The sequence below is a fragment of the Aotus nancymaae genome, unplaced genomic scaffold (genome assembly GCF_030222135.1).
Source record: "Aotus nancymaae isolate 86718 unplaced genomic scaffold, 86718_ANA_hifiasm-v0.15.2.pri h1tg000077l, whole genome shotgun sequence".
NCBI lineage: Eukaryota > Metazoa > Chordata > Mammalia > Primates > Aotidae > Aotus > Aotus nancymaae.
Window position 1 is genome coordinate 7,084,001 of NW_026988492.1, and position 25,956 is coordinate 7,109,956.

General features: G+C 42.4%; 1 protein-coding gene across 1 annotated transcript in view; it reads left to right on the forward strand.

Annotated features, from left to right (window-relative positions):
• Positions 1–18,778: 18,778 nt before the first annotated feature.
• MPP7 (MAGUK p55 scaffold protein 7) overlaps positions 18,779–25,956 on the forward strand; it is a 249,688-nt gene continuing 242,510 nt past the window's right edge. Inside the window, exon 1 of the mRNA XM_064368559.1 lies at positions 18,779–18,982. The gene's annotated coding sequence lies outside the window, so the exon portion shown is untranslated. The remainder of the gene's footprint in view (positions 18,983–25,956) is intronic.

The window sequence follows — 25,956 nt, forward strand, 5'->3', positions numbered from 1 at the left end:
TAGTGAGGATTAGATTCACTCTGAGATGTATAAACCAGTGGGTAGAGTTCTGGATACTTGCAAACTTGAATGGGAAAAATTAATTACATCTATGCTCATCAGTTTTTCAAAGTCTTGACATTGTTAAATCTGTCTCCAGTTCTCATTATTAAATCTATTTAAAAAGAAGCATCTTTATTACCATATTACTTTTTATTCGTTTGGAAACTGTCTCAGTATGTTTTGTTTTCCTGTTTATTCTATTTTATGCATTTGGAATTCTTATTTTGAGAAGGAGTGGAGAGGTTCCACTCAGTTTCCAAAAGGGCCTGTAGTGCAGAAAGATTAAAGAACCCTTGAATGCAAACACGTGCCAAGTACTTAAAATCATTCCTGGTACATAATAATCATACTATCTGTGTTTGCTATTATCTTAGTCTGTTTGAGCTTCTATAACAAAATACCATAACCTGGGTAGCTTCTAGATGACAGAAATTTGTCGCTTGCAGTTATAGAGACTCGGAAGTCCAAGATCAAGGCGCTGGCAGATTTGGTGTCTGGGGAGGGCCTCTTGCCTGATTCATACAATGTCTTCTATCTGTGCCCTCACATGGCAGAAAGGGCCAGGGAGCTTTCTGGGGCCTCTTTCTCTATAGTACTAATCCCATTCAGAGCCCTTATGACCTAGTCACAGCCCCAAAGACCCTACCTCATAATAGCATCAACTTGGGGGTTAAGATTTCAACCTATGAATTTTGGAAGTAGACATTCAGACTATCACAGCTATTGTTACTATCTCATTTTAGTCCTTGTGAGAACTTAAGAGGGGACTATGGCTATTACCCCACTAGGATATATAGTTATGAAGGGAGATGTTTTTTCTGTTTTGTTCATCGTGTATCCGTAGAACCCAAAATTTTCATGGCATATAGTAGATATTTTAAGATGTCTAATGAATGTCCAGATCCCAATTTTGCAAAGAGGACACTGGGGCTTGAGGAGGTGGCATATCATACCATAGTCAGTCGCCCTGCATCAAAGTCATCAAGCTCCATCAATGTGGCTCCAGGCCTGGAGACTGAACTTCATTCATTGTCTCCTGGTCATTTCATCATTCTCTCTCACTCTCTCTCTCTCTCTCTGTCTCTCTCTCTCGCCTCCCCCATCCCTTACTAGCAATGGGGTCTTGTTATGTTGCTCAAGCTAGTCTAGAACTCCTGGCCTCAAATGATCCCTTCAACTAACCCTGAGTGCTGGGATTACAGATTTGAGCCACGGTGGCTAGCCCATTTCACAATTCCTAGAGAAGCAATTTTTTCTAAGCTTAGAACTTGTATACTGGGGAAAACAAAGCCCAGTTTTGATTGGGATTTCTTTTTTTCTTTTTTTTTATGAGACAGAGTCTCGCTCTGTTGCCCAGGCTAGAATACAGTGGTGCGATCTCAGCTCACTGCAGCCTCCAACTCCTGGGCTCAACTGATTCTCCTACCTTAGCCACCCAAGTAGCTGGGAACACAGGTATATACCACCATGCCCAGCTAATTTATTTTTATTTTTTGTAGAGATGAGTCTTATTATGTTGCCTAGGCTGGTCTCGAAGTCCTGGCTCAAGCAATCTGCCTATCTCAACCTCCCAAAGTGCTGGAACTGTATACAGGGGACTTCTTAATGAAGGAATGGAGGCAGAAGGTGATGTACAGAACTGAGCAACCCCAATCTCACCAGGTCTTATCAGTAATTTAACACAAATACTATCATATTAACATGAGAGTGCTCCTAGCTTTCCCCTTGCACAGCTGCTAAAGGAAATTTTGTCTTCTTCAGCTTGGTTCTTGGGCTTCTGTAGTGCAGGATCTGGGCTTGGGGAAACTGAAGAAGTGACGGAGTGTGGCTGTGCTCTAGAAAGGACTCAGTTTTACCCATGGCAAAGGCCAAAGGGTAGAAACAAAAGGGAAGAGACAGCGGCAAGAAGAGACAAGACCCACAAGAGTGGGGTGTCAGTGAGAGCCAAAAGTGACAGAATGAGGTATGGGCCTGGCTGCCATTCTGGGGAGAGTGGGTTTTCAGATGGAGAGAGAGGGTTTTTCAAATTTTTTTATTTTTTACTTTTTATTTTTTTTTTGCAATTTTTCTGATCCTTCCAGAGTCATGAGCGTTATTTTTATTTTTATTTTTTTTTAAGAAAAACAGGAAAAATGTAAATATCTTGAACTTGACAGCCTCTGATCTAATGCTTAGTTTAGTACTACTTCTTCAGGGCAGGAACCACAAGACATCCAGCTTTTATGTGGATAATATCCCATCCGCTTCAGCAACACACAATCTCCACCTGTGCCTGATCTCTTACTCCCACTTTTCCTTGCCATGGCCAATTGCCTGCTAAGTTGATTGCAAGTCCTGGAGTGCAGAGCTCCTTATATAAATGGAACATTTGTCACCTCCCTGGATCTGTGATTCATTTTGTCACATGGCCCTGAAGTGGCACAAAATGTATGTAATGTCTTTCCAAGTTTCTCAGAAAAGCTGGTTTTTATCTTCTGTATCTGTACAGCTAAACACACACATACACACCCTTACAAAAACAAGTCGTGGCTTACAGGTATAACACAGTCTAAATAAATTATTTAAAATTTTCTGGCTGAGCACTGTGGCTCACACCTGTAATGCCAGCACTTTGAGAGGCCAAGGTGGGTGGATCATCTGAGGCCAGAGTTCAAGACCAGCCTGGCCAACATGGTGAAATCCCATCTCTACTAAAAAATATAAAAATTATCCAGGCATGGTGGTGCATGCTTGTAGTCCCAGCTACTCAGGAGGCTGAGGCAGGAGAATTGCTTGAACCCGGAAGGTAGAGGTTGCAGTGAGCTGAGATCGCACCACTGCACTCTAGCCTGGGTGATGAGCGAGACCTTGACTCAAAAACAAAAACAAAAACAAATTCTGTTAAAGAATACCCTAATCTGAAGGATTTAGAATGACAGTGAAGGGTTTTGACCTTCACATGTGGCAGACCAGTTTGACTCCCAGCTGTGCCAATTTATTCATTATCTAAATTTGGGCAATTAAACTAATTGCTCTAGCCTGAGTTTTCTCACCTATAAAATAGGAATAACATATCCCATGATGTTTATTGTGAAGACTGCATAAAATAATCCAGGAAGATGTGTATTGGGTGTTCTCTGTTACTGTTAGTTAATATGCAATAATTTAGATATTTGGAGCAATAACATGAAAAGAGCTTTTCTCATTTGGTGTCTATTTTCATATCTAAAATTAACATTTTTTTGTTTTGTTTTCTAGAACAATCTGTCCCAAATATATATCCTGGTCTCTATTTTTTGCAAGAGAGGATACTTACATATTTGAGATGTTAGCTTTTCTTTCTGGTTTCTACCAGGCCCATTAAGGTTTCAAACGTTTCAGATCCAAGTGTTGGCCTGAGCTCAGGCTCTGGGAGTGAGGAGCTGCCTATCTCCCCAGTGGAAGGAAACTCCTCCAAGCACCGCACATTGTCAGAGCGGGCATGGAGCCTGAGCATGTCCTGTGCCATGCATAGCTCCAGGGACACTCTGCCTGCCGCTGAATTGCCGCACAGTTATAGTTAAGAAGATGAACTTCATCGGGGGCTATTATCAGTGCTGCCTTTTGTTCCAAACCACTGCAAGGAAGCAAACAAACAAACAAAATAAAAATCTGCACTAGTTTTTTAAAAATTGGAAGTGGAGGAATAGGAGATGTAGACTTGATGTAGATATTAAGTAATTATTCTAAATTAGTGAAAACTGACAACTGAACCTCACTGATTATGAAACAAAGATTTGGGACCCCCCCACCCTAAATAATGAAGAGTTATGTCAAGCAAAATGGTTACGAAATGATGTGCAGTGATTTCAAGTTGACACCCCTTCCACTGCTGATGAGTACTCGGTCACTTCAATAGTTTAATTTTTATTTTTTTCTTAAGAAGGTTTATTCTCAATGTCCTCTTTTCACTATCATTGCAAAAAAAATAATTTTAATTATTTGACTTGGAAATAGTCTCTTTTTGCCCCCTATCAGATTAATTGTCCGAAAATACCATTTTCCTGGCAAGCTAAAAAAAAAATCTTCAGCAACTCCTATTGATTTTAGGATCTGGTCCAAATTTCCCAGCCTGACAATCTAGGTCATTCCACGGCTGTCCAACCCTTCCCTACAGAAATGTTCTGTTCCAGCTGGCATCCTCATTTTCCTCCAGACATATACAGCACATTGCTGCCTCTAACCTTTTATTCATGATGTATCCCAAAAGGAATGCTCTCCTCTAGGGACCTTCTTGGCTCATTTCTCTCCTTCAACTAGTTTCCTTTTCTTCAATTCCTGTTGATCTCTCACACATGTCTTCTCCAGAGATACTAGCTGGAGCCGTTACATAGAGACATTCAGTGTGTGGCTGGGAACATAAGTAATGCGCCTCCCATGGGAACTTCAATAGAGCAGTTTTCCTGACTGAGGCAATGGGAGGGGGCACTGAAATAATAACTTGGGTGAATAAAATATGTAATTTTTTTTTTTTGAGACCGAGTCTCCCTCTGTTGCCCTATCTTATCCCATTGCAACTTCTGCCTCGCGGGCTCAAGCTATCCTCCCGCCTCAGCCTCCCGAGTAGCTGGGACCACAGGCGTGCACCACCACACCCGGCTAATTTTGTGTACTTTTAGTAGAGATGGGGTTTCTCCATGTTGCCCAGACTGGTCTCGAACTCCTGGCCTCAGGTGATCCACCTGCCTTGGCCTTCCAAAGTGCTGGGATTACAGGTGTGAGCTACCATGCCAGGCCACAATATGTATTTTATAAATGGCATTGTCAACATTTAAATACCCCTCTGAATTTATGTCCTGAATTTACTTCACTGAAGCCAAATGTAAGTCATAACACAGTTAACTGAAGATATATAATCTCTCTTTCTCACTCTCTGAGACCACCATGCTGGGCTAATTTTTGTATTTTTTTGTAGAGACAGGGTTTTGCCATGTTGCCCAGCTGGTTTTCAACTTCTGGGCTCAAGCAATTCACCTGCCTCAGCCTCCCAAAGTGCTGGGATTACAGATGTGAGTCACCATGCCAGCCTAAAATCTCAATCTAGGTAGATAAAACATTGATATGGTTTGGCTCTGTGATCAAATCTCATGTTGAAATGTAATCCCGAATATTGGGGGAAGGACCTGCTGGAAAGTGGTTGGATCATGAGGTGGATTTTCCCCTTGCTGTTCTCATGATAACGAGTGAGTTCTCATGATAGTGAGTGAGTTCTCATGAGAGCTGGTTGTTTAAAAGTGTGCAGCCCCTCCCCCTTCACCCTCTTCCTCCTTCTCTGGCTATGTATGACGTGCCTGCTTCCCCTTCACCCTCTGCTCTGATTGTAAGTTTCCTGAGGCCTCCTCAGCCATGCCTCCTGTACAGCCTGTGAAACTGTGAGCCAATTAAAGCTCTTTTCTTTATATATTCCCCAGTCTCAGGTATTTCTTTATAGCAGTGTAAGAAAAATGCTACAAATAGGCAAACATTTTTCAAGGAAAAATATGTCTTTGGCATAGATTTCTAAAGCATCATATTACATTTAGAAATTGGTTCTTTCACAAATAGAAGTTACAAACTGCTTCTTGCAATATAATTCGTGAAGAGAAAACACACACTGCTTATTTACAGAGGGTGTATGAGATTTGAATTTGGCTTCACTTAAGCAAGGCAAGTAAAAAAGCTTTCCATCATCTGACATCTAGAAAGGCAGGGCTACCTATCTAAGAGTACTTTTACAAGAATAATCCTATTGCTTTTCTTTCTTCTTCTTGTTTTTTTTTTGATATGGACTTTTGCTCTTGTCACCTAGGCTGGAGTGCAGTGGCACAATCTCAACTCACTGCAACCTCCACCTCCCAGGTTCAAGTGATTTTCCTGCCTCCGCCTCATAAGTAGCTGGGATTAGAGGAACATGTCACCATGCCCAGCTAATTTTTGTATTTTTAGTAGAGACAGTGTTTCACCATGTTGGCCAGGCTAGTCTCAAACTCCTGACCTCAAGTGATCCACCCACCTTGGGCTCCCAAAGTGCTGGGATTACAGGCGTGAGCCACCACGCCCGGCCCCTATTGCTTTTCAACAGAGAAGCTTGACGTGGGCTGGTGTGCCATGTTATGTTGTGCAGAGAAGGAAGAAGAACCAAGCATCAGTGGGGACCTCATTATCTGTCAGGCAGTGTGCTCAGTGCTTTGAAGTGTCGTCTCATTTAAAGATCGTAACATCCCTGTGCCATGGGTGTTATCTCCTCTGTTATGGTTGAGAAATGTGCAATTATAGATCAGTCCAAGAGTGGGGTTCTTTATTTCAGTCCAAGGTAAACAAAAATCATGATTACCCATGGTACTTGGAATGCCCGCTCTGTTGGGAGAAGTACACATAGTGAGGCATGAAAGTAAGCTTGAGGTTGCCAAGGATCTAAATAGATGACACATGCTCATGGTAGGCGATGGCACCCGGAACAACAGCATATAGTTGTGCGGCTTGTGCACAGGGCACTGTAGCATGGCATAAGCACCACATGTTTATATTTTTATTATGACACATTCCTGGCGGATGTCAGTGAAGTGTCTTGTTCTAATCAAAGCAGCATAGCATAACAATTTTCCAACAAATGGAAGGGAAGCATCTTGAGGAAGGGTGCCTTTTCCCAATTTGTGCCAAGGACCAACTGCATGGACCAGGCATGGTGGTCGCCCTGAAATCGTGACCTACCCCATGCCTCTCCTAGCTGTTCTGCCTTTAACTCCCTTTCCTGCCACTGTATCAATGTGGTGAAATTTCCAAGGTTGCTATTCCACGCGACTACTTTAGACTTTTCCTTTAATATGATTTTATTTAAAAATAAAAGAAGTTGTGGTTAGAAGTCAGGAGAGTTGACATGACTACTTGGGAGCGAAATCAGTCTTCACTGAAAACAGTTTTTTACTCTTTATTTTTTGAAACAGGTTCTTGCTATGTCATCTAGCCTGGGGTGCAATGGTGTGGTCACAGCTCACTGCAGCCTCAAACTCTTGAACTCAAGCAATTCTCCTGCCTCAGCCTCGTAAGTAGCTGAAACTACAGGCATGCACCACCACACCTGGCTTTTTTTATTTTATTTATTTTGTAGAGATGGGCACATCCTATGTTGCCAAGGTTGGTCTTGGACTTCTGGTCTCTAGCAAACCTCCCACCTTGGCCTCAAAGTGCTGGGATTACAGGTGTGAGCCACTGTGTCCAGCCAAATAAACAATTTTCATATATTTTGATTTCTTGAAATTTTGTAAATTCTGGGATTAGCATAGAAGTTTTTCTGGCATGTATAAATGGCAGATGCAAATGACAAGGATGTTCTTCATTTTGGAACATCTGGCCTTAACTTTTAGGATATGGACTTCATCAGTGACGCCTTTCCCTTGCATCACCTTCTTGGCATTTCAGGACTTTCTGGTTCTCAATTCTCCCCTCTTTCAAGAAAATAGTCACTTACACACATGCAACGGGTACAGCGGCAGGATTCTCCCACAGAACCCTGGCCAGGACTCACAGATCAAGGCTCTGACTCCTTCTCAGGCTCAGGTAATAAGCTTTTCTCTTTGACAGATTTGAAATGTGGAACAGAGAGACTCAAAGCCTGAGAGAGGACAGAGCCAAGTCACGTTAAAGGCAGCACGGTACAGGAAAGAGCTGCTGAAAACGTAACTTTTCCTACTCAAGTCTTGAGTTTTCAAATCTTCCACTGATTCCTTGAGATACACTAGTATCCTTCGTATGGGTGTCTATATACAAGTCCATACATATATACCATCTGTTTAAAATAGACGTTATTTTTTGGAACAGTTTTAGATTTACAGAAAAATTGAGAAGGTAGTACAGAGAGGTCCCATGTGCTCTGCACCTAGTTCACCTTACTATAAAGATATTGGTATGGTGCATTTGTTATAATTAATGAATCAATACTGGTGAATTGTTAGTAACCAAAGTCCATACATTATTCACGTTTTCTCAGTTTTTTTTTTTTTTTTGAGACGGAGTTTCGCTCTTGATACCCAGGCTGGAGCGCAATGGCGCGATCTCGGCTCACCGCAATCTCCACCTCCTGGGTTCAGGCAATTCTCCTGCCTCAGCCTCCTGAGTAGCTGGGATTACAGGCACGCGCCACCGTGCCCAGCTAATTTTTTTTTTTGTATTAGTAGAGACGGGGTTTCACCATGTTGACCAGGATGGTCTCGATCTCTTGACCTCGTGATCCACCCGCCTCGGCCTCCCAAAGTGCTGGGATTACAGGCTTGAGCCACCGCGCCCGGCCACATTTTCTCAGTTTTATTTTATTTTATTTTATTTTGAGACAGAGTCTTACTCTGTTGCCCAGGCTGGAGTGCAGTGGCACGATCTCAGCTCACTGCAGGTTCCTCCTCTTGGGTTCAAGTGACTCTTCTGCCTCAACCTCCTGAGTAGCTGAGATTACAGGTGTGCCACCATGCCCGGCTAATTTTTGTATTTTTAATAGAAATGGGGTTTCACCATGTTGACCAGGCTGGTCTCAAATTCCTGACCTCAAGTTATCTGCCTGTCTCAGCCTCCTAAAGTGCTGGGATTACAGGCATGAGCTACCACACCCAGTTTAGTCTCATTTTTCTGATGGTAGAATTTGCACTCATAAGTATCAGAAACTTAACTATTAAGTTCCTTTGTTTCCTGCTCATATACCAGGGACAGGGAACTTTGGGATAAAGGTGATAGGAGTAAGCTGTGAGTTAAGAAAATAGACATAATTGAGCAAAAGAGTCCCATCTTCCAAAGTGACATCTTTGCTGGGCGTGCAGCTGGAGTCCTGGAATCATCCTCTTTGAGTGCACATCCTCATGCTGCCCCTCCCGCTATGGGGCTACTGTTTTCTATTTTGCTATAGCTCATCCTTACAAGTTGCCTAATCTTCAATGTGGAACAAGGAGTTAGTCAGTTTTCAAGTAGTGAGATAAGGAAGCTTCTGCTTTCCAGGTCAGCACAAATTAATTACTGCTGGCATAGTTTCTAGGATAACATAAGAAGTGCAAGAGTCACTTTGCTTGCGATGCTCCCTTGGGAGATTAACATGGTAAGTACAAAGATGACTGAGCTTAATTAAATCTAAATTCTGAATGACTCATCTCACTATGTACTTCTTTTCTCAATGTTTCCATCGCTGGCCTTCTTTCTGAATATAAAATGCTTTTTCCAATTATACGTGTTACAAAGTGTTCACGTATTTTTTTCTTACATAATAAGTATGGCTAAAAAGTGATGAGACTGGTTTTTTTGGTACTATTTTGAAGTTTCTTAATTTACATGCCAGAAAAAAGTTGATCATTTTTTTAAAAAAAGCTAAATGCAAGTTAAAAAAATTGTTTTATAATCCCATTTCAAACACTATAGATATGAAGAGTATTTTAAAAGTACTCCAGACTGGTTCAAATTTATAGATTTCCAGACATGGGCAAGAGGGAGGATGGAGCATTATTTGACATGAGAATCTAAGTGTGTGTGTGTGTGTGTGTGTGTGTGTGTGTGTGTGTATTCACATATCTATGCATTCTAAAAATTTTTGTTTTTATTTTTGTAAAGATGGGGGTCTTGTTATGTTGCCCAGGTTGGTCTTGAACTCCTGGGTTCAAGCAATCCTCCTGCCTCAGCCTTCCAAGCTGTTGGGATTACATGTATGAGCTACCATGCTCAGCTATATGTATATTTCAATCAAATGGACATATGTATTACAGGAGACAACTTGTTTGAATAATCAAAGACTAAGTCACAAACAGACAGAGGCTCCTTAGGTTAGCATACCAGCATTTAAGTAATTATCAGTCTCTTTAATGTGTTTTATTCAAGTTCTTGACTATGTTACTGTAACAAATATGATCACATACTATGCTGGGGGCCATATATAAATTGGTAGAGAGGTATTCATGGGGTTGCTAGCAATTCAATTTCAGACACCCACACATCATGCTGTCATTCATCACCCATATGTCTCAGAGTTAGTACATTATGCTCAGTTTACATACAGAAGTCCTTGACTATGCAGTCAATTGCAAACCGCATGGAAAACCAATCTTGAAGTGTTGCCAAATAGACAAAAATAAATATAATGGATCAAGTCACTGCTAATACTTTAGATAAATGTTTCTTGCTCAGGTACAACTGGTTGATGAAAACTCTTCCATTTTAAAATAAATTCCAAATGAATTAGTTCAGTATATCTTCACTGGATTCTTTTATGTCTGGAACCTGTACACCACTGGGGATCCCATAGTGAATAAGTCAAACAAAGCCTCTGATATCGTGGGGACAGTTTTATTTATAAGCAAGCTCAAACCTGTAATGTTAGCTAAGAAAAAGATATTTTAGGTTGGTGTAAAATTAATTGCGATTTTTGTCCTTACTTTTAAATGGCAAACCTGCCATTGCTTTTGCACCAACCTAATATATTCCCCACGCTTATAGACTTAGAATTCTGCTAAGGAGTCTATCAGATCAGTGAGGGGTAAAGTGGTTTATAGCTTTTTCCCAAACATACCTGAGGGTCACAGGATCACTGCTGTAATGAGGCAGATCCAGGTGAGAGAATGTTAAGAAGGATTGAATTAGCATCTCAGTGCTTATATAATTTGAAAAGGCTCTTCAGGTAATTTTAATACTGTTACAATTTTTTTTTTTTTTGAGACAGAGTCTTGCTCTGTTCCCCAGGTTGGAGTACAATGGCATGATCTTGGCTCACTGCAACCTCCGCCTCCCAGGTTCAAGCAATTCTCCTGCCTCAGCCTCCCTAGTAGCTGGGACTAACTTTTGTATTTTTAGTAGAGACGGGGTTTCACCATATTGGCCAGGCTGGTCTCAAACTCCTGACCTCAGGTGATAACCCACTTTGGCCTCTCAAAGTGCTGGGATTACAGGCGTGAGCCACCACACCCGGCCACTGTTGCAAATTAATAGTATAAGGAAATTAGTTTTTTCTTATGTTTGAAACTATAAATATGATTATTCCTGTATATGCATATGTTTACAGTATTTTGAATGTTATATAATTGTAGTTGCAGGATTCTGGGTGACTTGTGATGGTACCATGGTGGCAATGAGTTTGTGTGACAACATAACAGAAGGAGACGGAGACATGAAGACAGAACGTGGGAAAGTGGAGCAGGAACCTGAGCTGGGAAGGACTGGCTGTGTGTTAGGCCATTTTTGCACTGCTCTAAATAAATACCTGAGACTGGGTCATTTATAAAGAAAACAGGTTTAAAGCCAGGTGCAGTGGCTCACACCTGTAATCCCAGCACTTTGGGAGGCTGAGGTAGGCTGCTCACCTGCGGTCAGGAGTTCGAGACCAGCCTGGCTAAGATGATGAAACCCCATATCTACTAAAAATACAAAAATTAGCCGGGCGTGGCAGTAGACACCTGTAATCCTAGCTACTTGGGAGGCTGAGGCAGGAGAATTGGTTGAACCTGGGAGGTGGAGGTTGCAGTGAGCCAAGATTGCACTACTGCACTCCAGCCTGGGTGACAGAGCAAGACTCTGTCTCAAAAAGAAAAAAAAAATACAGGTTTAATTGGCTCCCAATTCTGCAGCCTGGATGAGCATGGCACCAGCATCTGCTCAGTTTCTAGGAGGCCTCCGGGAGCTTTTACTCATGGCGGAAGGGGAAGGGGTAGCAGGCACATCACATGATGAGAGCCGGAGCCAGGGTGCAGGGAGGGGAGGTGCCACACACTTTACTCAACCAGATCTCCAGAGAACACACTCACTGTCAGCAGGGTGGCACCAAGCCACTAAAGATCCACCCCATGACCCAAACACCTCCCACCAGGCCCCACCTCCAACACTGGGGATCACAATTCAATGTGAGATTTTCAGGGAAAAACATCCAGATGATATCAGGTTGTTAATGATAAAGTTCAACAGCCAAACACCCTCAGAGACAAACTTGTAGTCTAACGTGGTTGGGTTCATGAGCTCATAACAACGGGGAGTGCTCCAAGGGACCTACGAGGGTCTCACCAAAGGGAAAAGCAGGGTCTTTGGAGGAATTGGGAGAAGAGTGGAATTTAGGTGAAATTGGAAGGAAACAGTGTTGTGATAGGCTGAAAGTAGAGCAAGGCTGTGAGCAGCATTTTTTTTTTTTTTTTTTGAAATGGAGTCTCACTCTGTTGCACCGGCTGGAGTATAGTGGTGCAGTGTTGGCTCACTACAACCTCTGCCTCTCAGGTTCAAGCAATTCTCCTGCCTCAGCCTCCTGAGTAGCTGGGACTACAGGCACCTGCCACCATGCTCGGCTAATATTTGTATTTTTAGTAGAGATGGGGTTTCTCCTTTTTGGCCAGGCTGGTCTTGAACTCCTGACCTCAGGTGATGTGAGTAGTATTTTATTCACATTTAGTAATATTTTTATTAACATGTGTTCTGGTGTAACAGACAGATTCAGAGTTCTGTTTCCTTGGAGACTATAAAGTTAAATGTGGAATGTCGCGTCCCTACATCTCTGAACTGAAGGCTGGAAATCAAAACTGCTTCCTTGGGTCAAGTGACCCTCAGGCTCGGATCATCCAGGTGAGAGTGGGTGTTCCATTCTCATTGATCATCAAACAGTAGTTTCTGACTGGTTTTAGAGTTTTCCAGTTTTCTTAGCCCTGTGTCCTTGGTGTTAATGAACAAAAGCAGTTTTTACAGATTCACATCAATATAGAAAAATGTAAAAAGAAAGTTTTGACTGAAGCAGCAAGAGACAGTAGATATAAAATTCTTTTTTTGTTGTTGTTGTTGGCTTTTTTTTCTTTTTTTTTTTGGAGACAGAGTCTCACTCTGGTGCCCAGGCTGGAGTTCAATAGCCTGATCATAGCTCACTGCAGTCTTGACCTCCTGGGCTTAAACAATCCTCCTGCTTCAGCCTCCTGAGTAGCTGAGACTATAGGTGTGCACCACCACACTGAGATAATTAATAGATGTGACATTCTAAAATGTTGTCAGAGCAAGAAGCACATCTTCAAAGGAAATATCTTAGCCCCTTGGTGACTTTTAAAAGTGCCTCACCCAAAGGAAGTGGAGTTCAGGAAAGAATCTATGAAGATGTTTTCTCTGAAGAAAGCAATTCTGTAACTCCTACTTCTTTGAGACCTTCCTCCTTAAACTCACTAGAGAAGCAGTGTCAGTAGGACCATGAGGGCAACTTGATTTGTGTCGCCTGGTAACTGGAGACAGTCTCAAGTGGAGAGGCTGAAGGTACTGGCTTGAGGCAGCAGTGGGGCAGGGGTGGAGAAAGAGAGAGGATACTGAAGACCAGTCTGCACAGAGCCAGCTGCACTTTTACCACCCATGGGAGTCAAGTATGGCGGACCAGATAACAGCTGTTTGTTAGAGCGAGCTGGGCTGAAGGTGTTTAAATCCTGCCTACAAGGAACACCTGGAGAAGCCTGGTGACCATTTCCCTCCCTTGCAACAGGAGACTCTATAAAGTGGCGTGCGGGGAATGAGGAAGCAAGGGGCCATGTTAAGAGGAAATTGCATTGCTCAGGTCATGAGAAGTAAGTTGGATGTTTCAAGTGCGGGTCTCTAAGAACCCAAGAAAGCACCCAAGAAGGAAGCGTACGTTTCAGTCATTGTTCAGGCTTGGAGAGCAGCCCTGCTAGCAATGCACCAGTTAAGTATGAACTCGATAGCCCTGGACTCTTCCCCCTCTTTTTGCAACCTGAATTTGCAGGCGGTTCTAGGCTGATAGAGAGAAGGATCCTTTCCCCCTTTGTGGAGTTCCATAGCTTGCCTGCAGGGGACCCTTTCTGGGGAAGTGGAGGGAAAGCTTAACTGTGAATGAAGCTTCAAGGGTTGATCCATGGCATTCACATCAAAATTTCTCGATCAAAGCCATATATTGTGATTTAAACTGACCAAATGATTTTTATTACCTGTGAGCCATCAGAAAAGTTTCGGGATCACCCAAGTTTTCATTCGCGGGTGGGGACAGATCTCCGCACCCTGAATCCCTGTGGAGGGGATGGTGGTGGATCCAGGTTTACCATCTGCTTCCCTTCACACCTGTGTCCTGCTTGTTCTGCAGGTTGGTCTCATCTGAGCCCGGGACAGCACGCTAGTTCACTGACATTCACCGACTTGGCAGGAGTGTTTGCTCTTTAAATACATTGAGGTCAGGAGGTACACTTCAGACAGGGAAACAGGAAATTAGTAGAAGACCTGAACAAGACGGCAACTTGAAACTGGAAGAGACAAGGGTACTACTGGGTGTCTGGGAGCCAACTGAAGCCTTGTCCTCTAGGTCTCCAGTTTACTGTAAACAGCAGGTGAAGACTTTCAGTAACTAGAAATGAAGCCTCATTGGCGCGATTGAAAATGTTGTTGGGGGAGTGCAATGAATGCCTGTCTAGTAATCTGCCCAGTGTGTCTTCTCTGGGAAACCTCTGCTCATAAACAGGGATGGGCCCTGGCAGCCATATTGGTCCCCTGCAGCCCCCATCATCTATGATTAGGGTTAGGGTTAGGCAGGTGATTTAGTCCCTGTGGGTGCAGCTCTGGAACATCATTTCTCTGACACTTGGAACACAGAAGCCAGGAAAGCTGGTTGTCAGACTAGGAGAATAGAGCACACGTATAGAGAGAGCACCTGCTATGGAGAAAAAATTCCATTGAGTTCCTCCTGGCTTTTCAGGTCTGGTTTCTGGGTTTTCCTTAGGACTGACTTATTTTTGCCCTTGGGTTCTATTATACATCTATCTAATCTATCAACTATTATCTATCTACCATCTATCAACTATCTATCTATCTGTCTATCTATCTATCTATCTATCTATCTATCTATCTATCTATCTTAGAGATAAGGTCTTACTCTGTTGCCCAGGCTGGAACACAGTGGCACGATCTCTGTTCACCACAGCCTGAAATTCCTGGCCTCAAGAAATCCTCCCACCTCAGCCTCCCGAGTATCTAGGACTACAGCTGCATACCACCATACCTGGCTAATTTTAAAATTTTTTGTAAAGATGTCTTGCTATGTTGCTCAGGCTGGTCTTAAACTCCTGTTCTCAAGTAATCCTTCCATCTTGGCCTCCAAAAGTGTTGAGATTATGGGCATGGGCTACTGCGTGAAGCCTCTTTATCTGTATAATGAATTTTCCATCCTCTATTATTAGGGTGCAGAGATAGCTTTTCAGTGGCTTTGAAGCATTGTGCCAAATATTTCAAAGATCACATTTTAAAATCTAGTTTTTGATTTACTTAGTTGCTGCAAATTTTGACTCATCTGTCACTAATCAGCTGGATGTAGAGATACTTGGATCTTTCCTAATGTTCAGCATTTTCTCTTTCTGGCCCTCCATAGTGAGGGCTTGCTCCCTTCCCTTATAGGTATCTGATAATGTTGGAGGCTCAACTGATATAGAAAAGACAGTCATGCCAAGAAGCAGATGGAAAGGCTGGAGCTAATAGAACAGATCGCTACTCCAGGGCCTTCAACTCTGCCCTAGTTCTGGTCAAATAGGATTAATACTGCTCACGGTTACTACCCTGAAAGGATTGTCATGGTTAATAGTGGGCATTTACTATTTTCAGTGACTTTTGTTGCTGGAACAAAGGAGATGATAATATGAAACAAAAATCAGCCTGCTTCTCCTTATGTTTTGATCAGCTCCCAAGCATTCAGGATGTTGTTACTAATTAGACATTTGTTTCAATATTCTGGGCCCCTCCAGGCTAGGCAAGCTTGTGATGTGGGAAAAGTTGACTCTTCATGCAATCGTCTCTATGGCTTTGCATTAGATCCCCTGCTCCCTTGCAGGCACCAAATACTCTTCTGTTGTTCTCTGGGTCTAGAACTCTGTTCCTTTTCTCTGGGATAGCACCTACTGATTCTTCAGCTTATTCTTCATTTTTTCTACAGGACAATCTCCTTGGTCCTATAGTACTCTTGATTTCCCCACTACCTGTACATTAATTGTTTCTCTATAGATCCACCAGAGTCTTGACTTTTTTTTTTTTTTTTTTTTTTTTTTTTTTTTTTTTTTTTTTTAATGGAGTTTTGCTCTTGTTGCCCAATCTGGAGTGCAATGGCAAGATATCGGCTCACCACAACCTCTGCCTCCCAGGTTCAAGCGATTCTCCTGCCTCAGCCTCCCAAGTAGCTGGGATTATAGGCATGTGCCACCACACCCAGCTAATTTTGTATTTTTAGTAGAGACCGTGTTTCTCCATGTTGGTCAGGCTGGTCTTGAACTCCTGACCTCAGGTGATCCACCCACCTCAGCCTCCCAAAGTGCTGGGATTACAGGCGTGAGCCACCGCGCCCAGCTAGTCTTGTTTTATTCATTGTTATATCCACAGATCTAACCTATTCCTGGTAAATAGTAGGTTCCTTCTAGATCTATTTCTGATAGACTGGCTTAATGAATAAATGCTCATTTTACTGGTGACTCTGAAAAAGGAAAAAAAAAATAATGATTTTACTTCACCATTAGCAGCAGCTTGTTTCTGCCCCTTGTAACAGGATACTTAACTTCCTTCTCCCACCTGTCTAGTAACACTCTCTTTATGCATCATGATACCCATGCTGGCTTTCTCTCTTCCTCCAACACATCACTTTTCTTCCTACCTCAAGGCCTTTGTTCTTGCTGTTTTATCTGCCCTGGAGTTTTGCTAAGTTGGTTTCCTTATTTAGGTGTTGCCTCAAATCTTAGAGCATTTATCTTCGATCATTTCTCCTGAAAGCATTTCTTTCTCCCTTCCCAAAATTAAGAGTGTCTCCTACCCCTCTGGTCACTGTTTTCTTCTTTGCCCTAATCCCGGTCTGCAAGTTTATCTGTTTATTGGATCATTGTTCATCTTCTACTGATAAAAATAGCTGCAAGTCTGTCTTGTTCAAGGCTACAACTCTGAGTGCTTAGTAGAATGCCTCGTTCATTGCAGCATCTAGTATTTGCTGATTAATACTGATTACATGTTTGATGAGTAAATGAATAGAAGAATAATCTTAGACATAAATTATTTAATTTCAGGGAAAGAATGTCAGTGGTGGAATTTCGGGTGTTACTGTGGAAGAAACTTTTGATGGTATTCCTTCCAGTTTGTTCATACTAGGCTAAGTTTTCCTTCTTTTCTTTACACAATTTAAAAATACTACATCTCAAAACTACTTGCTTGAAGTACTTACCTTAGGACACATTTTTAGACTACAGTTTAGAATTATAGTTATTAAAAAGGTTTGATAAAACCTCTTTTTGTTAGTCAATAAGTTTACTCTGTCCTCCGAAGAGATTTACCTTATTCTCAGGGAGTAAGAGAGAAAAAAGAATTTCTTGTCCTCTTTGTACCAGGCGTTTTGCCCTGACTTCTCTTTATGTTTACCTTAACATTCCTTTCCTTCCTTAGGTTTGCTTTTTGTCTTTTCCTTTTTTCACTATTATGTAATTCATGGAGTTACTGGGGGAAGTGCTTAATTTCAAATAGTCTGTTTTAGAATTTCACCAGAATGACACGAACAAACAGAATGGTAAGCAGCTAGAGAGAGTTAAGTGAGAGTGATCCCTAGGTGAAATATGCTTCCTGCCTTCTAGGCTGACAACAGGCCTGGGGGATGTGTTTTGAGAACTCACATTACCTTAACTGCAGGTCATTAATCTTATCTCAATCCCCTCCCTTTCCCTTCAGCTTTCCATTTCAAAGTCTGTATCACATCTTGAAGTGTTGTCACAGTATTGTTTTTTTCTGACAATTCCCTCCATTAGCTGAGCTTTCCAATTTATATTACCTGATTTCTTTTTTCGTCTTCTGCTTTTTAAAACCCCCCCTTTTTCCTAAAGCTTTATTGATTGTGTACTTTGAATTCTAATTCTTCCAATCAGAGTCTTCCTACAATTCTGCTTGCAACGTAGTGCTGTCTGCACTATGTGTTGGTTACAGGATGGTTACTCAGGAAGGAGTATAAGGGCATCTCGGTCATATCTGCAAAGTTCTTTAAGAGAGGGGAAGGGCGCTGATAGCAGTTCATGTGTTTTTGGGTAGCCGTCGGATATTGAGCGTGTTTACTGTATTTTCTTCTACTGTGAAATAATCAGTTCTCTGGATTTCCTTAAAGCTTGTCTTTACCATTCTCCGCACCCTACTTATTTTTCTATTTAAGAATTTTTTTTTCGAATTATGTAATACATGTTCAATATGGAACACAAAAAGGTAATAAAAAAAAGTCACCTACAGTGCCGCCAAGGGTGAAAACACCTGTCTTTCTTCGTGCATAACAGTACCCCTCTCGAGCTTATGCAGCATTTTCAAACCTAGGAGATCTCTCTAAATGCAAACGAAGTTAAAGATTTGTTATTCACCAAGTTTATACGGAAATTAGCGAATCGCAGGGGCATAAGAAAACTCGCATTTGGCGAATGAACCTGCGTATGCGGGGTTCTCTTCAGGGAGGTTGCTCGTCCACGAAACACACCCCAGTCTGCAGCCACCTGGGAGTGTGGAACCAAGGGCGAGTGAACCGGGCGGGCAGGGGCGGAGCTTGCGGTGACTGCGGGTAGCAGGAGGAACTACAGAGCTGTCACCAATCAGAGCCCAGCTTTGTTTTCTCTTGCCGACCAATGAGGGAGTTCTGCTGGAGGGGTTGTCTTCAAGTCTGAGATGCCCGCCGCCTTCGCAGCCTATCAGCAGGAGCCTCTTACCCCGCGGGAGGTGCGGCCCCGCCCCGCCTCTCCAGCCGCGGCCCTGCCCCTCCGAGGGTAGGGGTTGTGTAGGTTACTCGCCGGGCCGGAGGCGGAGGCCGGGCTCCCACTGGGCTCAAGCGTTCTGCGCCCGCCGCGGCGGTGCCGAGCCCGCTGGCTCCAGATTGTCCTCTGCGGCGGTGGCGGTCGCTGCCTTCTTGCCTCCGGGCCCGGGGCTGCAGGGGCCAGAGCGAGTGCGCCTCCCGCCCGCGGACCGCGGCTGCCCAGAGCAGGTAATGGGGCGCCGCGGGAGAGCGCCTGTCGGAGTCCCGGGTTCGGAGTGGATGGTGGGGTCGGCTCCCGAAGCTGCTCGCTGAGCGGGCGACCGGGCCGAGCGGGGCCGCGGTGCTCAGGAGCCTCCCGCCCGCCTGGAGGCGCCTCCGCCCTGGAGCCCGCGGCGGGCACCTTGCGGGGAGGTGGGGGCGGGGCCGGAGCCGGGCCGGGGCCGCCTCCGGAGGGACCCTGAGGACCCCTGGAGACCCCTGGAGACCCCTGGAGACCCTTGGGGACACACGGGACTCCGGGCGGGGGCGGCGGCGGCGCCGACCCAGGGCGGGGAGGACCGGCAGGTGGAGGGAAAACTGCAGAGTTGAGTCAGAGTCCGGCTCCGCGGGGAAAAGAACCGATTGAAAGGGAGCAATAAGCTGGGCGGCTTTTTTTTTTTCTTCTTCTAAGCCAGAAAGTCGTCTTCACTTGGGTCATGTTAATTACATGTTTTCTGAGAGCAGGCGTTTGGGCTTGCAGTCCACACGATAGCATCGTTTATTATTTACTATTAAAAAAATTAAAAGCAGCCTTTAGCGTGAATCGATTTGGGGGCTTTTGCTTAAGTGACAGGTAGACCCAGCAGAGTAACTCACCTTTGTCTGGGCTGCAGTGGGGAGAGGCGAGGTAGGAATGAGGGGGAGGAGTGTTCGTGATGAGTGCCTGTGCAGGTTTGAAAGGATTGTGGGGGTGGAACCTTGTTTCTGTTACCGTGCCATGGGTAGGAGTAGAATTGCGATTTTTTTCTTTTTCTAATTTTTAAAAACAACATTTACGTTTATAAAAGGGCTCCCTAAAAGCAGTCTCTGGACTGAAGCTTTAGGGATGCATCTGCTTTATTCAGGCAGTAATAGTTTGCAGGTAAATCCTGGGCAATTACTTTGATTTGATTTTCGTGATTTGATTTACTTGTAAAGAAGTAGCTTCAATTGTTGCTACCTTTCCTTTGACATGGCCAATATATTGTTTGTTTACAAGTGAATTGATGACGATCACTGAGTTTTAGTGATAATGTCACAGCGATGGCCCTTGAAGAGTTTTCTATGCTCAGATTCACTCTGGTTCTACAAAACAGTATTTTCATTTACTTGTGAAGCTCATAGCACTCTATCAAAAATTGTATAGTATGTAACCCTCTTATGCGTCTGAGGCAGGCTGTGCGTAGCATGCCCATTTTACAGGTACATAAACTGAAAGCCCTAGAGATGAAAGGAATCCTGCCTCACTTTGCTCCTACTTTATTTTATACTTGTAATGGATTTAATTCAAAAATCCGGATAAAATTCCCGCCATCAAGCCAGCTTCTGCATACCAATTCCATCCCGTGTACACAGGTCAGAGGTGGAGATGGTTATTTTCAAGTAAAGAAATATTATCTCTAAGGTTTTTCTTTCCATCCAGGTTGCTAAGCTAGTTTGAATTTCAGGTGAAAGGCAATTTTCCACACAGGTAAAACAAACAAAAGTTAGTAGTGCTGTGTGAAAATCTCAATTTTAAATTTTGGGAAACTTTCCAAACTAGAGAACCTTATTTATGTTTGCGTTTCTAGTGCAGTATTGAATTTTGGTACAATTTTTTGAATTGAATTGAAATAATTGATATGCAGAAGGCAAATACTAATGAAATGCATTTTGATCCTGACTTATGACTTTGTTTCGGGAAGTGTTTACTGTAAATTTATAGACGGGTTGAAAAATAATTTCTTAATTAGAATAACTCGACCAAAGGATTTTGGGCATTAGTGTGAGACAAGCTGAAATGGGTAATTGGGAGTAAACTCTTGTATGATGTTAAGGCTTAGGGAATTTTAGAGAATTGTTAGGTTATGTTAAATTTACAAGTTATCAGAAATGTGAAGATGTCTTATGGATTACTAAATGGAACTCCTTTGTTTTGAGATGGAGTCTCACTCTGTTATCCAGGCTGGAGTGCAGTGGCTCATGCAACCTCTGCCTCCCAAGTTCAAGCAATTCTTGTGCCTCAGTCTCCCAAGTGGCTGGGACTACAGGTGCACACCATCACACCCAGCTAATTTTTTTGTATTTTTGTGGAGATGTGGTTTCACCATGTTGGCCAGGCTGGTCTCCAACTCCTGACCTCAAGTGATCTGCCCGCCTTGGCCACCCAAAGTGCTGAGATCACAGGCATGAGCCATCGCACCTGGCCTGAATGGAACTGTTCTAAACATGAAGTTATCTCTTGTTTTGTGGCTAATACCTCTGTTGCATATGTACATTTTAACATATTCATGTAACATATAAGGCAACTCTTACACAAGGCTATCACTCTATTTATTTGTGTTTTAGTGGCTTTATTTAACTTTTACTCTCTGTCAAATTAAAATTCCTAGCACCCAAGCAAAAATTTTCATAAAGGAACCTTTTATCATATGTTGATTATATAGAAAATGAATCATTTATTCTCATAAGCCCAGCCCTCCTGCAGTGTGGAAGACTGGAAAAATATGTTGGCTGTGTGTAAAGTATTTGCCTGTATTCTGACCTGAAGCTTTGACTCCTCCCCCTCCCCCATGGTTTTCAGAGTTTCTGTCACTTTTTTCTTTTTTTGCACTGGGGGCTGCTTATTGGAGATTTCAAACAGATTTTTGGTTTTCCTTATTATAAACATTTCACTGACAAAGATACAAGGTACTGCAACTGTTTCTCTCCCAATTGCAGTTCAGGCAGAAGTGCAATGAATGACTTAAGTCTTGATTTTATTAAATGAGATACATTTGGAAGGAAAGGGTATTCCTTCACTTTGAATTTAAAGTGAAGGGAATTGTTAGTGAGGCTTGTGCACTGAAGATACTGTTTTTTTTAAACCAAAGGTTCGTTGGCAACCCTGCATGTCTATTGGCGCCATTCTTCTGATAGTATATGTTCATTCTGTGTGTCTCTGTCATACTTTGGTAATTCTCACAATATTGCAGACCTTTTCATTGTTATCTTATCTGTTATGGTGATCTGTGGTCGGTGATCTTTGATGTTATTATTCTAATTGTTTTGGGGCTCCATGAACCACACCTATATAATATGGTGAACTTAATTGATAAATGTTGCGTATGTTTTGATATCTCCACCAACTGGCCATTTCGCATCTCTCTTCCTCTCTCCAGGCCTCCCTATTCCCTGAGACACAACAATATTGAAATTAGGCCAGTTAATAACTCTACATTGGCCTCCAAGTGTTTAAGTGAATCAAAGAGTTGCATGTCTCTCACTTTAAATCAGAAAGCTAGAAATGAGTAAGCTTAGTGAGGAAGTCATGACAAAAGCCAAGACAGCCCAAAAGCTAGGCCTCTTGCACCAAACAACCAAGCTCTGAATGCAAAGGAAATGTTCTTGAAAGAAATTAAAAGTGCTACTCCACTGTACACACAAACGATAAGGAAGTGTAACAGCCTTATTGCTGATATAGAGAAAGTTTTAGTGGTCTAGGTAGAAAATCAAACCAGCCACAACATTCCCTTAAGCCAGCAGAGCAAAACCGTAACTCTCTTCAATTCAGTGAAGGCTGAGAGAGGTAAGGAGGCTGCAGAGGAAAAGTTAGAAGCAGCTGGACGTGGTGGCGCATGCCTGTAATCCCAGCACTTTGGGAGGCAGAGGCAGGTGGATCACGAGGTCAGGAGATTGAAACCATCCTGGCCAACATGGTGAAGTCCCTTCTTAATTAAAATATAAAAAACTAGCTGGGCATGGTGGTGCTCACCTGTATTCCCAGCTACTCGGGAGGCTGAGGCAGGGGAGTCGATTGAACCTGGGAGGTGGAGGTTGCAGTGAGCTGAGATCATGCTACTGTACTCCAGCCTGGTGAGAGAGTAACACTCCATCTCAAGAGAGAAAAAAGAAAAGTTGGAAGCTAGAAGAGGTTGTTTCATGAGGTTTAATGAATGAAGCCACTTCCTTAACATGAAAGTGCAAGGTGAAGCAGCAAATGCTGATATAGAAGCTGTAGCAGGTTATCCAGAAGATCAAGCTAAGATCATTGATGATGGTGGCTACACTGAACCATACTGTGGATGAAATAGCCTTATATTGGAAAAAGATGCCATCTTGGACCTTCTTAGCTAGAAAGAAGTCAATGCCTCATCTGAAAGGCTAGGCTGACTTTTGTTTGGAGCTAATGCAGCTGGTGACTTCAAATTGAAGCCAGTGCTCATTTACCATTCCAAAAATCGTTAAGCATTATGCAAAATCTATGCTGCTTGTGCTCTATAAATGGAGCAACAAAGCCTGGATGACAATACATCTGTTTACAGCATGGTCTACTGAACCTGTTAAGCTCACTGTCGAGACCCACTGCTCAGAAAAAAAGGTATCATTGGAACAGTGATGTTCATTGACAATGCACCTGACCACCCAAGAGCTCTGATGGAGATGTACAAGGAAGTTAATGTTTTCATACCTGCTAACACATCATCCACGCTGTACCCATGGATCTAGGAGTCATTGCACATTTTAAGACTTATTGTTTAAGAAATACATCTTGTAAAGCTATAGCTGCTATAGATAGTGATTCTTCTGATGGGTCTCGGCTAAGTAAATTGAAAACCTGGGAATAATTCACAGTTCTAGATGCCATTAAGGGCATTTGTGATTCAAGGGAGGAGGTCAAAATATTAACATTGACAGGAGTTTGGAAGAAGTTGATTCCAGCCCTCATGGATGACTTTCAGGGGTTCAAGACTTCAGAGGAAGAGGTACCTGCAGATGTGGTGGAAATAGCAAGAGAACTAGAATTAGAAGTGGACCTTGAAAATGTGACTGAATTGCTGCAATCTCATTATCAAACTTGAATGGATGAAGAGTTGCTTCTGGATAAGCAAAGAAAGGGATTCTTGAGAGGGAATCCATTCTTGGTGAAGATGCTCTGAGCATTGTTGAAATGACAATGGAGGATTTAGAATATTCTGTAAACTTAATTAAGAAGTGACAGGGCACGAAAGGATTAACTTCAATTGTGAATGAGGTTCTACTGTGAGTAAAATGCTACCAAAAGAGAAATCTTTTGTGAAAGGCAGAGTCAGTCAATGTGGCAAACTTCATTGTTTTCTTATTTTAAGAAATTGCCACAACCATCCCAGCTTTCAGTAATCAGCATCTTGTTCAGTCAGTAGCCATCAACACCAAGGCAAAACCCTCCACTAGCAAAAAGATTATGACTCCCCAAAGGCTCAGATGATCACTAGCATTTCTTAAAATTAATAAAGCACTTTAAAATTAAGACATAATGCTATTGCCCACATAATAGACTACAGTATACTGTAAATATAACTGGTATATGCATTAGGAAAACAGAAAATTTCTGTTACTGGCATTATTGCAATGTTAGTTTTACTAAGGTGGTCTGGAATGGAACACATGGTATCTTCAAGGTATGCCTATGATTTCAGAAATATCCTCTCCTATTGGACCCTCTGAGTTTACCTGTGTTCAGAAGCCCAGACCAAAGTGTAGATTTCTTGGTCTTTATTTATGAGTAGTTGAACTTTTTTTTAAATGGCTTGTGTTTTGTTTAAATTTTATGTAAACTAGCTAGGACTTAGCTCTTTGAGCCTAGTCTTAACGCTTTGCTGTCTTAGATTACTGAGTCTTTAAAATAAGTAGTACAGAGCATATGTGTGGCAAAGTTATTTGCTACCTACTATGAACAGATGCTTAAGTTAAAAAAAAAAAAAAAAAAACCAAAATCCCCAAATAAGATGTTTTTCCAGGCATGTAAATTTTTTTTCTTGAATAGGCATTTAGTCTTTCTATGTAGGAGAACATTATCAGCTTGCTTTACTTATGAAAGAGAGGAGAGCATTCTTTTTTTCTCTGAAGATAGGAGCTGTTTGTCAGGCTTGTTTATTACTGATTGGGTTGCTTGTTACTGATTGTTTGAGAAGGGAGGTGAAAAAGCATAGCGGTTGCAATACCCATTTTGGGTATAGAAATGACAGTATTAGTGGAGAATAAAGACTAGCTGGTATGATTTCATTTTGCAAGATGTTTTGAAGACAACTTTGGGCTTTGAAAATGCAGGATAGGAATCTAAGTAAGAAAGTCTTTTAGTAGTTGGGGGGTGTGTGTGTGTGTTTATTTCAGTTCCGTTGAACTGTGGGTGGGGTGGAGAGCAGTGGTTAATTTGTTTCTTACTAGAACACTGCTAGTTCTCAGGGGATTTGATGGAGATTTGGGAGAGAGAAAATGAATAGGATTCAGCCCTTCTAGGAAGGTTGTTCTTGGCAGTGCCTTTGGCCCTTAGGAGACTGTGGGCAGTTGGTTGTAAGTAGCCGGGCAGATTAAAAGGCCGTCCTCGTCCAGGCTTCCCAGAGCTCTCTTCACCTTTGATGACCTTAATCAGGTCATTAAGCATTTTAAGACAGGTTTATAGCTCTCCTGTGGTCCACGCTTGGACTAAGTACTGCTTAATCTTCAAATTTATGTTTGAAATAAGTAGAAACCTGAACTTTATAAAATTAATGACTCGAGTATGCAAGTGAATAGCTTCATAGAGTTATTTGGCTTATGGTGGATTTCAGATTATGGTAGGTGCTTGAATATACTTATTTCTCATACTCTTTCTTCCATCCCTTTAAGAACAAAAAAAGGGCTATTAGAAATAGGCAAACTTGAATACACATAGAGGTGTACTGATCAAATTGAGGACTTCAGTTGGAGAGAAAAGACTCCTGGTCTAGGTGTAGCTTTGAAAAGAGAACAGTCAGGTAGGATGCTGTACACAGCAGGTGTAGGTAGGGACAGAGATAATGTTAACCCTTTTTGCTGTAGAGAATACTGTCAGAGGGTCTGATGTGTAATTAGACATCACTTAGCTTAACTTGTGATAAAAACACACTCTTGGATGGTTTCTCTGTATGTGTACTTAAAGCAATTCGAATCTTGATAATCGAATATTTCTCAGGGTTGTAACTTCTTTTTTGGCAATGGGAAGACTG